At 34.0% G+C, this 15,556-nt stretch overlaps 1 long non-coding RNA gene across 2 annotated transcripts in view; it reads left to right on the top strand.

The window, feature by feature from the left end:
• The window catches only part of LOC308195691, a 767,404-nt gene that overhangs the window by 192,542 nt on the left and 559,306 nt on the right, over positions 1 to 15,556 (top strand). The gene's annotated exons all lie outside the window — the stretch shown is intronic.

Below are 15,556 nucleotides of genomic sequence, written 5' to 3'. Positions count from 1 at the left end.
CTTAAGTAAGTAAAGCTTATTAAATTGAACAAATATTTTTAAGGCCAATGTCTTACATAGAAATTTATTTGGAATATTTGTGTTCCAAGTGGTTATAGATGTCAAAATATTTAATGTCACTACCCATTTAAACCAGTATTTAACAGCTGTTTTCAAACTACAGAAAAATAAATTAGCGAAAAAATCTTAAATATTAGGGAGATTTTCTTAGCCAGTAAGTGCTTGTTTTGACTACTTTTTTTTTTTTTTTTTTTTTTTTTTTAGGAACTCTGTAAGTTTCATAAAGAGCCTGAAAATATCCAGATGTCTTAAAAGTATGATTAGATATATATTCCAATAGTTAGGACTGTGCTTAAGACCACCATCAATGATAGACAAATCATCCACTTGCCTTAAAAAGTCTTATGTCAGTTTCTGGCAGCTATTCAGCACTCAAAGCTAGAAGCTCAGCTTAACATCTGGATTACAAGGAGGCACTACCTTGTGTCTTTTTACAGTGTCTTCAGAAGTCACTCAGCAATGATGGAAGTCTTCCAGCTCTAATGCCACATCTTTCTCTTTTGATTTCCAACACTCTCATGGCCTATTTCTTCTCCCTACTGTGTGTAAGTGAAAAAAAGGCTGTTCCCCAAAGGCCACATTGAATGTTAAGGAAACACAATATGAATAACTAATAGGTCATAGAGAATTAGGAGCTATCACATAAACACAAAGTAGCTTTGAGCTCTTGAAGCCTAGCTATCATCTCTGTCTTAGTGGACTATGCACTACTTCCATGTCTGATGGAAAATAGTGCATGCTGTAGTGTGCCATTTTGAGGAGAAACAGTTATACTGCAGGTTCCTTGCTCATGGTATATAAATCTAAACTTCCTACAGAGATGGAAAGCACAGCATGCTCTAGTCAGGTGACTACTGGATTGAGACTCAAGAATATGTGATTAAAGTCAGCTAATTAACATAGGCTCCATTCACTGTGAGACCCCCCTGGACTACTGTGTTCAGCTCTTGGGCCCCCAGTGTAAAGACATGGACCTCTCAGAGTGAGTCCAGAGGATGGTCAAAGGTCCAGAGCACCTCTCATGAAGACAGCCTGAGAAAATTAGGATTGTTCAGCCTGGAAAAGAGAAGGCTTCAGGGAAACCAGCCTTCCAGTACCTAAAAGGCGCCTACAGGAAAGATGGGAAAGGACTCTTTTTCAGGGAGAAAAAGGAGTAACAGTTTTAAACTAAAAGAGGGTAGGTTTAGATTAAACACTAGGATGAAGTTCTTTACTATGAGGGTGGTAAGGCAGTGAAACAGGTTACCCAGAGCAGCTGTGGATGCCCCATCCCTGGAAGTGTTCAAGGCCAGGTTGGATGGGGCTTTGAGCAATGTTGTCTTGTGGAAGGTGTCCCTGCCCATAGCAGGACGATTGGATCTGGATAATACTTAAGGGTCCCTTCCAACCCAATCCATTCTATGATTCTATTGACTTTCTTTAAAGTTGCATTGGACTACATGAAAAAAATCCAACAAGAGAATCTGATATTAGATAAACAGGAAATACTAAACATCTAAGTCCCTTGTGGACTTGCAAGTCCAAAGTGGGTACTTGCTCTAAAGAAGTCAGTCAGAAACTTGTGAAACTAATGACTTCCCTGACTATTCCTGTGAATAGGCACTTGGGAAACTAAAACATCTAGGGACCACCTAGCCCAGAGTATATTGTTATAAAATGCCAGGTATGGAGATGCATTTGATTAAAAACGAACATAGACAAACAGCATTGTACTGTTAGTTTATGTATTAATATTGTAAGGTATTGATTACGTTCAAAGATCTTTAGCTAGATTTTAAAAATTACATAATAATTACAAGAAGTGTATATGTGTAAACTCTGCTATAACCCAGATGAATGCTTATTTTAATCACGTCACAATATGAAATAGTCCCTGAACAAAAAACTTTCTAAGTATATACTTGCATACATATATATGGCCAGATAATAAAGCAGTAAGGAGGAAATACATAAGAAAAAAAAATCACACAGATTTATTATCAGATCTATGCTCATTTTACTTTCCACAACAAATTTGCATACATGAGAGAGACAAGAGGGGGAAGAAAGAAAAAGCATGAGTATTCAGGGAGCAGATGGACAGCTAGAAATAATATAGGTCAAGAAAAATGGCAAATATTCTAATTATTGTTAGCAGTGTCACTAATAATTGTTTGTAGCCATGAAATCTTAATACATTCCAATATCCCACAACAAGAAACTGTGTCCACCTGGAAAACCTGCTCTTGTTTTCTAAATTAAGTGACCAAAACCATCATCTATTATTTTCTTTGTACAAAGACGTATAGCTAGTCTGTACTGCAATTTATACTTTAAAAAATAAATTACCCAACTCAGTTTTAAAACATGATATATATTTTCCTATGTAATGTTCCTTATTTTAAGGAAATTCAAAGCAGATGATTAAAGGACATGTTACATTACAACACTTGAGATAAATTTAGCATTTATTCTGGTAAGTATGTTCAAGGGTTCTCTCTGCTCAGTAATACAGGACCATGCAGAGCATTCACAAAAATAACAAAATAAAAGTAACATAAAAGCAAATACACCCATAAGGAATTATTTATATCCAGAAAGTTACATCTCTTAAATTTAATAAGTTTTGTGAGCAAAACCAGGGTTTAGAACTTTAGTTTATTTATTTATTTATTTGATGTTACAGTGAGAAGAAGGACAGACATGAAACACTAGAGTGTAGGTTTCATATTAAGCTTTTGGAAAAGTGAACATCTATACCGGTATAATCATCCACTATCCTTTTCACTGACTGCAAGCATTCTGCCTTTAAAAAACACTGTAACCTTCTCAAAGAACAGAGGTGGCATTTTGTACTACATTTTTTCACTTAGAGGTTCAAGAAACTTAAGTATCTTTCTCCTCAAAGGTCACATAACAACACTTTCACACTGAGAGATGTTATTAGTAGTGGTATTACTAACAGCAAACATAATTGAAATTATTATTAAAATCTCTGCAATAAGTGGACTAGATCCTATGAAATGAATTTAATGAAATTATTATCTGGCTTAAATATAAAACTGCATTAAAAGCATGTAGGGATTGAGGCACATGAAGGTTGCAGACTGAAGACATAGGAAAAAAAAATAAGAACATACCATAGAAAATTTTTACTAATAGAAGTAAATCACAAAAACAAATGCGTCATCTCCTCTCCACAATGATGCACTAAACAACTTGTGAAATAAATGTTTCAGAGGGAATAGCTCTGAGCAGATTCAACTTACGCAGCCTTGCTTAATTCTGACAAGAGACAAGACACCTTGAAAAGTTACGTACCACTAAACTTTCCTATGCTACATTCATAAACTCCCTTAGAAATCCTTACCTAAATACGTATCTTTGAATATTGTAAACTATAAAGCATTCATGAACAATCTATGCACAGCTACATTGCTTAATTGTGATTTATCATTGGTATTATTCTCAACTTTTGAAATCGGGCAAGTGTACAGATCACCAGTAATAAATAATAATAATTATGATGACAATAAAAATCCTGGCTAATTCAACACTCTTACACGTTTTGACAACTGCATTTTAAACACACTTTACCAAAGCAAATTAACTACTCAAAAGTTTTCGAAAGTCACTAATATTTTTGTTTCTAAATATAATATTAAATAAAATATACTAAACATAATGTACAAAAATATAAAACTTCGATATGTTTTGATTTTAGAAGACTTGGAGAATCAGGCTCTAATGGATAGATTTTTCAAAAACATTTGTTTACAAGACTCAATTTGTAGTGCTTCTGAGAATTCCAAGCCCTTTGTACCTTTGAAAAAATATTAACACTTATAAATTCATTTTCACATGGGAATCGATTGGAAATTGAAAAACAAACAAACAAACAAACAAACAAAGTTGTTTACAAAGATATGAAAAGATAGAGAACTAGCAATAACAGGGTGTCATGATTACTATAAATAAATATCTTATTCCCATCCCATAAATTCCCCAGCATGAATTTCAAAAGCATCTAATCATGATTACTATAAATAAATATCTTATTCCCATCCCGTAAGTTCCCCAGCATGAATTTCAAAAGCATCTAACAATACAGACTGTTCATATGATAGCGTCCTCATAGTGATGTTATTTTCCTACAAAATAATCAGCTTGGTCTTCTTCTTTTTCTCTATCTTTTTTTTTTCTTTATTTTTTTCTGGTTGGACATTGATTCATATTTCTGGAAGACTTTCATTTTGAAAGTGCAGCACACAAGTAAAGAGTGAAACTTTTATTTATTTGGACAAGCAAGCTTGGATTAACCTTAAATCAGAGCAATTTACTAACAAGCTAAATGAAGTTAACTTAATTTAATTAACCTGAGCTAACCTTATCACTAATTTAAGATCTTCTTTTGTAAACAGGGACCTTCCTCTACTTGGCAATGAAAGCATGTAGAGATAAAATACAGTTCCAAGACAGGGAGTTTAACTGCATTTTAATGGGTTTATTCATTACCACTCACCAACATGAGTAAGGTTTTCACAATCTGATCCAATACAAATAAAATTTAGTTGGGAACTAAATGAAAAAAAAAAAAAACAAAAGACACAGACAATCCCATCAGCCATATGCACATTGATGGAAATAAAATGCTGGTAAATATCTAGACTTTTATTTTTTTTTTTTGGCACATATGCAATGATTCACTAGATAGCAAAAGCCACTAGGTGGCATTTGTGATTTATTAGGTTAGAAACAGTGGCTTAAAAAGATTTTGTCTAATCCTTAATTTCAAGAGAACAGGTCATTTAACATTCCAAGACATTTAATTCAAGAAAAACACTCCATAATTAGATAAATGCACAGAATTTTCACTTCTGCTATATCATTTGGAAATCCAGTTTCTGGAGTTTCCATTCAAATCCTAGAAATTCTCAGGCATGTATTCCCTGACCCCAAAGTACCAGCTTACATAAGTAATTACTTGTCTACAATTAAGCTGTAAATAATGCAATCACTCCATTCTTGTCCTGTCACTCTAGTCCCAACCACAACAAATAGGGCTAATCACATACTTATTCAAGTGTGTAATTATTCACAGTTAAACTTCTGTCACTTTCAGCCTGTTTGGAAACAGTAGAACACAACCTGTAATTAGCAAACGTTGCTGCAGGCACTTTCACTTGGAAATCCGCCATGGATTCAGCACCTATGTGAGCAAAGAACTAAACCCTTTGATCTAGGAGCCTGGCATAGTTTCTTCCCCTTGGGCTATTCTATTATCAGCTCTCAATAAGTCAGACAGATCAATGAATCATTACTATATCAAATAAGCCTACTAAAAATCACTCATGCCCCCTTGTTAGAGACTTTGTATGCGCTTCTATCATGCATATATGAATGTATATATATATATATATATATCAGTGTATATACACATGACAATGTATATGTATTAATGTATCTCTGAATATCTATGACTCATTTATTTGTACGCCTCTTTTGGATTTTCATTGAAATGTCAGTAACAATCTTGGTATTCACAAACTAGGTGGATGAGTATAGGTCAGGAGATGTCATTTGTTTTAAATGATGTTGCCTTGGTTAGAACCTGAGACTGTGAAAAAGATTATTCTTGCTTGAAATGAAAGCTTTCAAAGCATTATATTCAACAAAACAATCATACTAGCAGGTACAGAAACAACAGTATGTAGGCATGCTACTAAAAAGGCTAGTAATACAGTAAACATCTTTAAGACATTCCAGTTTATAACACTGGTCTTACACCTAAAGTTATTGTCTCATAATAAATTGAGTACATTGCATATGTAATACCAAATCATGCACACCCCCATTTCATAATGAGTCAGATTCTGTCACATGTCTTCAGCTTATGTTATTTCTTACTCTGTCCCTAAGGGTAGTAAAGAACTGCTCATACTGAACAAGGAGGCAGAATCTGTCCTAGGGAAAAGACTGGAAAATTAGAAAGAACTCATTTGCCACCTGCCCTAACATTAATTGTGGAAGCAGATGGAATATGAGATTAAAGCCAATCCTCCCCCCGCCCCCCCCCCCCCTTATCTTTTTTTTCTCTACACAGATCATTTAGAAGAAATGCTGAGTAAAAACAGGCACAGAAAGTAATTATCATAACACTTGTTTTCACTTTATCAAAGAAAGTGGACAAATAATTCCTTCCTCCTCTTATCACTTGTTCTGTTTCTTGCTCCCTCATTGATATGGCTATGTCTCATTTTTAGCTGCTCTCATGTACTGAAGTTGTTTTACATAGTTGTTTTTCAGAGTTGGCTGACTGAAGTTTACACAGATTGAAAATGAGTCTTCTTTGTTGGAAGACACTGTCTTTGAAATTCTTCATTATATTATTCGACATATATGCTGGGCAGTATCAAAGGAGAAATAGCTGCCCATATGACATCCTGTATGTTTTGAATCCTGCAGGTAATTTTACTGGTGTGTTTTAGGATGAAGAGGGAAGGGGATTAACTGGAAGACATTTCAGTAGACTTTGAATGCAAGGAACAAAGGCAGTCAGAAAAGCAAGCTATCAACCTACTTTTGTGACATAAAGTCAGAATCATATACTATGAAAGTGGAAATGATGAAAGTTAGCTATTCCAACATAGTGGCACTGGTCAATCTGTACAAAGAAAAAGGCTAAGGAAAAGGAATAGTCCTTAATGTTCTCTGACAAACAGCTTTTAACTGGTGGGTTTCAATGAAGTGTCCAAGTATCTAATTGCCATGGAAACGGTAATGCTGGATGGACTCTGTAGCACTTAGTTAGTTAGTTAGTTAGTTAGTTGCTGTTGAATTACAATGATACGAAATTGCTGTAGTCTCAAGATACTTTTCGAAATGGCAGTAGCTGCCTCCCAGTATAATGACTCATTTGAACAGTCTATATCAGCCAGAACAAAATGCTCAGTAAATGTTTCCAAGATGACAGATATTCTGTTAGGGACCTATTATTTGCTGTCAATATGATGCAGGGAAAATGCAGACATGCTGGCCTTTGTTTACATTTTTAGATGCCTGCTAAGACCATGACCTTTTGCTGTTGATGATATACATATGCTGAACATTTGTTTAAACTGCCTTCCCACCACTGATAAACACAACCCTCCAGATTACATTATGCAGATGAGTTTCAAGGGAAATAAAATAGAATTTCTCATTTTCCTACCTAGCAGTGCTTCCCACAGCTTTGTATTTATGACACTTAAAAAATATGTAATCCTTGGAGGAAAGTGAACGATTCATATAGTTATAACATATAATTCTTCCACAGCACCAGCAAATCTGTCAAACTGTCATTGCAAGCTGCCATCAGAGAAGCTGCCCTTCAGAGTCTTAATTTCCTTTTCCTTCCCCCGCACACCCTACTAAGATTATTTACAAGACTCTGGCAACCACATCTCAAATCAGTTCTTGTCAGATTACTCAAGATTTGTAAACCGCATGAGAAGAGTATGCTACAAGATATGCTGGTGAGGACTTGGGTATATCTGGCAATGAACCTACCCAGTTTCTTGTCATCATCTGAGGGTAATGTATGCTTCATCTATACCCGTTGAATGGGCAATCAAGAATCTGCATACACAGTAAATTAAATTCCCAGGTAAATAAGCAGTTGATCCCATTATCTTTCCACATTATGTTACACATGTCCTCATGACACCAGAAAGAAAAGGAAAAAAAGTGTGTTAGGATTTTGTTTTTTATTATTCACTATCCTGTGTAGAAAACAGAAATATGCCTCAGTCGCATTAAGGTATTAACATTATAAAATATATGCCATAAATATGCATTATATTAACTAGTTTTTGACTCTCCTTAGCCTTGTGTTTTATGGAGAAAGTAGCAAAACCCTGTGTTCATGTTTCATTAAAAAAGACTTTGTTTTCTTTTTGTTCACTGAGATGAAAGTTTTTGGAACCTTGAAGCTGAAGCTTATATTCAGCTTGTTTACAAATCCACATTATTTTTCTGTCTAAAAGCATGTGAAATTAAAATAATGACATCATTATGACTGCAATCCATCACACTGGAAACTAAATCTAAGAAAACCAGAACTCTAGGTTACAAGAAAAATGCTGAATGGCTCAACAATATAAATTTTCTGCTTCTTCCATATCCAAAGAGATTTGGAGTGCCTTGTTAGAAACTGTCATGAATTACAGAACTTCTGTATAAATCTAGAAGACGGTCACAATATTTGAGTTTTTTGAGCTATAAAGTTTCCAGAATATGGATTTGTCCTTTACAGCTAAAGCTAAGAACAGTGGATATGGTTTTAGGATTAAGGAAATAAATTATACAATGGGATTAAGATGAAAATTTGGAAATCTCTATCACAGTTGCACTTGTTAAATAGTATTTCAAGGTGAAGTTGAAATGTTAACTCAAATTTACAACCTGTAAATTTTGTTGGTAAAGGGAGGCACATACAGTCTACATCCTGTCTGTTCCTCTTCATGTCTTGAAAAGGTGAGACCCCTGAACATTAACTCAGTTGGAAATGGGTAAGGTAAGTGCACCCTATCTATACTTCTTTGTAATATAAGAAATTCCATAGCAAAATAATTTTTATTCCTTTTTTCATGAGTTTTAGGAAATAGATTGGCTAATCCTGCATTTACATTATCTATGTGAGTCTATTTCTACACAATCGAGTTCACCCCATAAATTAATGTAATCACAAAGATCTCAGCATTTGGTAACATCTGGATGCTTGGCTTTTGCCCAAGCATTGCATAAGGTTTCTGGAGCTGTGACTTGAAATTTTAGGAAGTTAGTTCATCTGTGACTAAGACACTGAATCCCAGGTAACACTAAACAGAACGACTACTTAAAAAATAAGATACTGTTGCAAGGATTTCAGAAACTGCTTCAGAATCTCAGATGTTAGTCAACTGAAGGTGATCTTTAGAAGACAAAAGCTGTTGGAGAACAACAAACACAAAACCAACCAACCAACCAAACAACAACAATGACAAAACAGACAAAAGGAAGGAGAAGATGATTCTAAAGTGATTGGAAAGTCATAAAAAAATATTCTCTGAAAAGCTGGGTCACATTAAGCTCTCAGTAGAGTAAAATTGGTTGCATTGAACTCATTTGCAAAATTCTAAACAACATAGATGGAGGGAGAAACGGAAGTGAATTTTATTGTAAGCCCAAAACCCAAGGAAAACAGCATTAAGTAAATCTATAAAAACTAATAAATAGGCTTGGTTTTACTCTGTCTTTTGATATCAGTGTTACTGTACACCATATTTGATATCATTATTCACACACATATATGTATCTTGCATATATTACATGTGTATATGTATATATTATATGTGTGGATATAATATGAGAAAGTTAAACTATAGTTAAAAATAACACTAAGTAAGATCATATTACATAACAGTTGCTACGTAATCTGGAAAATGATGAATGACAAATTGATCAATTTAAAAAAAAAGGGGGGGATTTGCTAGTCTTTTATGATGTTTCTCTTAAAGTATTAATAGCCACTTCTGAAAAAAAAATATGTGTAAGAACATAAAACAAATTCTGATGGGTATGTTGTTTCCCATGGCACAAGACTATATGTTTGCTATACTCTATTTACATGCAGTGAATGTGTCACTTCTTAAAGGTGAACAAATAATGTACTCATCAGTTTATCTTATTGTACAATTTATGACTGTCATGTAAGATTTCAGTTTATTTCTGATATTAAAAATAATAATAATAATCATTTAAATAGGCTCTCCTGAAATGCAGAAGAAATTAAATGTTCTGTCCACATTCACACTAAATTAATTAATTCTGATTAATGTTACTCAAATGAATACAAAAGGAATTAATCATCATTAGAAAGATACCGGAAAGTGTTGCCCTGACTTTTTAAGCTTTAACGTATTGCTAGGTTGCTTGACATTAGATATGAGCCCACAGCTAAACCCCTAGATGCAAGGATTTGGGGAGTGTTGGGAGGAGCCTACATCTGAAACTAGACTGGGAATTTTGCTCCCATCTCTCTTTGAAAGTGATACTTATTATGCATGCTCTTCTGAGTTCCTAATTTGTTTGTAATTGGTTTATGTTTTCTAGTAGCTTTTAGCCACTCCCTTGAGTCAGAGGGCAGAAAGGAGCTATATATCTGCATAAGCTTGTTTGGGTATATACAAGCTTGTATGAATAAAGTATTACAATTCAGAGGTTACACAGTGGAGAAAAGAAGAGGATAGTTAGAGGAGATATGGATACTGTGTTCTCTTTTGACTTAATCTCCCTTCCATAAGTAAAATACAAAAACTGATCAGTAATGTTTCTGACAGGACTTCCATCCTGTGGTCAACATAAATTAATTATATTCTTAAATTCTTAGCCACAGTATTTTTGCTGGAAAAGCCATGTCATGCTGAGGTTTCAGTGGATCCTTTAATAGACTATTTGGCTACAGCTGTTATTCTGGCTGTCTCATAATCTTTCCATCTAGTTCTTCATCCAATCTAAGTTTTCAGATTCCAGGCTCCAATAAGATAGTTAATGATATGACCCCAGATTGAGAGTTTAATTTGAGCTCTTCTTAATACTTCTGTTAATGAATTAAAATTCTATTGTGAATTAGAAATCTCTAATAGAATTGCAGAATCCTATTATAATGTAATGTAATTCTATTGTAATGTAAAGTTGAACAAATGAGGTAAAATTGCCACTGAAGACTGATGAAAAGGGAGTAATTGAAAAGGATAGCTGCCATATGATCATAAAAAAATTTACAAAAATTCTCCATCATTTTTAGTAAACTGTTCCAGACTTTTGGGAAGCAAAATGAAGAGGAGAGCAGTAATACCAGCAAAAATGAAATAACTCTCTATGATCTGATCTGTGACACTATTTTGTATTTGTATAGTCACAATAGTGACACCATACCTGTGCTTTCCACACATAGTTTAAATAAGGACCTCAGATCTGCTAGGCCTTTCTTACCACCAAGTAAGAAGTTAGAGTACTGCTTGAAATGGTCCTTTTGGTTCTAGTATCTACTTAAAACTTTTGACATTTAAAAATGTCCTAACAACTAGATGTCTTCAACATGTGATCTGCTCTGCATAACATCATCATCATGAGAAACAGTTGAATACCAATTTGTCTGCAGCTTTGCTGAAAGGTTTATAGCACTGTGAGTGGTAATCACATTAGCTGCCTTTATCACTTGGACTGTACATTACATTAACATAATACAATTTTATAGCTTTAAGAAATATTAAACAGAAATGAAAGCAAGCAGGGCTTCACTAATGGATTTACAACATCTCTTATGCCTCCTCAGCTACAACATCTATAATCAGAGAGAATATTATTTGCACTTCTTTAGAGAGAGATGTTCATTTCAAACACTGTGTTAGTCTGCTAAATATTTATCATCTAATCGGTTTGTTGAGAGATGCAGAAACTGCTTTGGTCATTAATCCTGATTTGAATTTATGATTTGAAATTATTAGAATCTTTTTTATTTTTTTCATATGCATACATAACAGACACACATATGCACACATGAAACCTTCTTATGCAAGAGATTAAGAGATGGAAAAGTCTCTTTATGAGCATAGCACTGAAATTCAGTGGAAAATGAATAACTAATTTCCCTTTTTTATCTATGATTTTTCTCTAAGTATCTGAAGTTGTTTTGTTTTGTTTGTCTGGGAAAATCAATGAAGTAAATAAACAACAAAAGAAATCTAATTCATCATCTTCTTACCCAAATCACCTCCTTGAAGTATGGGACAAGGACACTGTAAACAAAAACAACAGTTCTTGCTCTAAACAGAATTTGAATGAGTAACTTTAAAAACATATTTTCTATGTTTCCAGACTCTGACAGAAATATGAAAATTGAAGATAAGTACAAAAAACATCATTGAAACAATTCTCCTATATTTAATTCTTTATTCAATGCAAGCTGATTTCTAATCCAAATAGAAACAATTATTAGTACTATCCAGACTCTGAAAGTGTTCTGTGCAAATAGTTCATAAGAAGATCTGTATTTCATGTCGTAGTTGTTGAGTAGTGTGTATGAGGACTATCAATGTTCCCAAGCATTCATTTTTAGTTGTATTCAAGCTCTCATTCAATAAAGATCTGATCCACTGCTCATTAACACTGATGAAAACACAGAAGGAATCTAGAGTCTGCAATAATTCTCTTATCTCCTACCATCCTCAGAACAATTTTACTGTTTTGGAGCATGGAATGCAGTTGTAGTCACAAGCCCTAATTAATCAGGTTAAATGTTGACAGGAACCAGGGTCTGACATTGGAAGAGTTACTTACATTGAAACTTCATGCTAGATATGCTTGGAGGTCACAGTGAGTTTTGCATGAGACATAGGAGCAGGAATGGCCTCAAAGCCCTTGAATAATTCAGTGACTTTTTTTCCCCCTCTTCATTAGCAAATATTTTACTGCAGCTGGCTTCTAGGAAACAGATGATAATCATGCTTTTTAAATGTATATTCTTTGGCCTATATATTTCACTGTTCCATGTTGCTTTTTTATAAGTGAATCACCACTTGCATTTTTACAGTTAAAAAAAAAAAATCAAAATAAAAGATATTTAGTGAAGTTACACTAAGGAAGAAAGAAAGAAACTTTATCATTACTTCATCAAACTGTTAGTGATAATAGTGTTACTTTACTTAATCTAACTTGTGCAGGAGAATTGTCATCCAGGAATCAGCCACTCAAGAGTATATTTATCAAGAAGCTGATACTCCTACCAAATTTGTGGCTGTCTCAAAGGGTGTATCTGTATTTCCAAAGAACTAAAATCATACAAAAGACAGAGATGAGTTAACATCCCCACTGGAATGATCAAATATACCTTCCCTGTTTCGGGCTTAATATTTGCATTCTTTTAACAAAAGCATGGGAATTTCCTGTCTTTCCACTACAAATTTAAGATTTGATTGCCTATATATTTGATGGTATTCAAAGATGTCAGATAAACTTTAAGGTTTCTCTTAAACTTTTCTATTCTTAATGGAGTCAAAATTATTCAATATCTCTCAAGTATGGGGCTGGTTTTTTATTTTACCCTGTCCATGGTTGGTTGGAATTTTTCAGTAAGCTATTTTCTCTTTCCATTCTCTTTCTACCTTTGGTGTTTGTTTATTAAGGTGAGAGAAAAGTCCCTGTATTGAAAAAGTCTCCTAAGAGTGGAGCAAAGTTATATAAAAATATCCTCATCTTTTCTGCACGTGAACCAGTGGAGCTACACACTGCTGTTTTGGGGGTTTTGTTTTTGATTTTTTGATTTATTTTATTTTGTGTGTGTGTTTCCAGTATGTATTTAGCATTATTGTGTTTAAATAAAACATAGGGTCTCTAGTCTAAAATTTAATCTAAGAATAAGCATCAATTTATAGCTGGTTCCTGTTCAGATACTGACAGCATCAAAAGTGTGTTGAAGTTTTCCTGTGCCTCAGATTATCTAGGTAGGATATAGAAATGAAGGGTTGTTAAACTTGCATCTTGGGGATGTACAGAGTCTTATCTTGAGTGTATAGGCAACAGATGCAACAGAAGTAAGCATTATTATCAAAATTACAACAAATCCACTAACTAATTAGATGCAAAGTGTATAGGGAAATCTTCAGTTCAGTGATTCTGGAGAAAAAAGGATACATTCCTTGAAGAACATCTGCCTGGACTTTGCAGGGAAATGTGTGGTTAAATTTTGTAACATCCAGAACCTACTTCCTAGCACCAGAAATCAGCAGCTGAAAGCTGTGACTCATTGCAGACAATGACTCTGATCTGTTATAACAGACTGCCTGCTCCCCTTTGTTCTCTGAAGGGGAGACATGGTGTGGCACTGAAGAGTTTTGAGGGTTAATATATATGCAACTTAAAAACAATTTGGACATTAAAAGGAATCTTCATGTAACAGATTTCATTCATCTGTGCAACACAGTATGCTTTGATTTAGGCAATCAAGATTTTCTTTATATATAATTGTGTACACTGTTTTTCATTCAGTCAATGAGTTGTCAGCTTTTCATGTATTTTTTAAAGTCTCATGAGTAGATGATCTGAAGTGCTGTTAATTATCAATTAAATTTTCTCAGAGTGGATTGTAAAAAGTTCAAATGAACCCAATTAGGAAGAATACAGCTTCCTCCTGCACCTCTAGGCTCAATTATTTTAAAGTATATGATACCACAGGAAAACAATCAAACCTTTCCTATCAATTATAAATGTGTTTCTAAAACGAGATGTTAAAAATAAATAAATAAATAAATAAATAAATAGGAAATAATTAATTAAAAATGAAATTAATAGAAATACATTACTCTTTGTTTGGCTTTTTAGTGCCTGCATGGTAAAATGGTATTTTCACAAAGGAGATGACCTTGTAGATACTTAGACCTTTTTTGTCTGGGAACATTTCTAGAAATCCTTCTACTACTAAAGATTTGCTAATAATGCTGGATTTCAGTGAGACAGTTGTAATCATTACTAAATAAATTTGAATATTTATTTTACTAGTGAAATACCTAAGTCATTCAGTTTCTTAAGAACCTGCAATGTTTTGACAATCTCATCATGTCCTCAAATTTACCTCACTTGATCAATAGAACTCTGCTGACCTATGTTTATTATCCCAACACATTACTGAAATAACTACTGAAATAGTACAGTGGAAGAAAGGTGTTGAGGAGAATTTTAAAGCAGTGAAGGAAGGAGGCATAGTGATCAAGAAAGCTGTTTTGCGTTTGCTGGGAGATATGAGATAGGAATCTAGTCAAGACTAGTTTAGATTCATGTTTTGTCTGGATGCCCAAGAAATGCACAAACACTTTGGACTGGAGTGAATCACCCCAGTTACCGAGTTTATATCAGAAACAGCTGAATGTTATTTTCAGGGGTCTTGATCAAAACACACAGCTATCTTATACTTATAGTTTTGTCCTTGCTGCCTGTACTGAGACTCTATAAGTACCGCTCTGATGGGTTAAAACTTTTCATTGTTCAGACAGTGTATTAAAGAGCAGTTTGCAATCATTTATTCTTTAGTTTAAATAACTCCTTTGACTCCTTTTGTTTACTTTTGTATTTACAAATAACACTCTTCTCTTTGTATCCCAGTAGCACTTACCTTTACATGTGCATATGAAATAAATCTTTTTTTCTACTTTTAACATGGAGTAGTAAACCATACTCCAGAGACGTATTGTGCGGAGTGATACCAATATGGCAGTATTTCTACTGGAAGAATTTCTCCCTGCATATTCTAGAGTCACACTTACCTCTCACATGTTTTTCTATTGGTGACTTGGTGTCATCTTCTGATCCAGTGATAAGGTCACTTTCTTATTAACTTTCTCTCAGTTGATGATTTCAGATTATAAAAAATTCTTTAAATCTTACTGTGCACCACTGTGGACACTGTACTGTTACATTTCATAATATTCCATTACTCTGGTCT

The sequence above is a fragment of the Anser brachyrhynchus genome, assembly GCF_964034855.1.
Source record: "Anser brachyrhynchus genome assembly, chromosome: 5".
NCBI lineage: Eukaryota > Metazoa > Chordata > Aves > Anseriformes > Anatidae > Anser > Anser brachyrhynchus.
The sequence above is the reverse complement of the archived record's forward strand: the minus strand, read 5'-3'. Positions and strand labels throughout refer to the sequence as shown.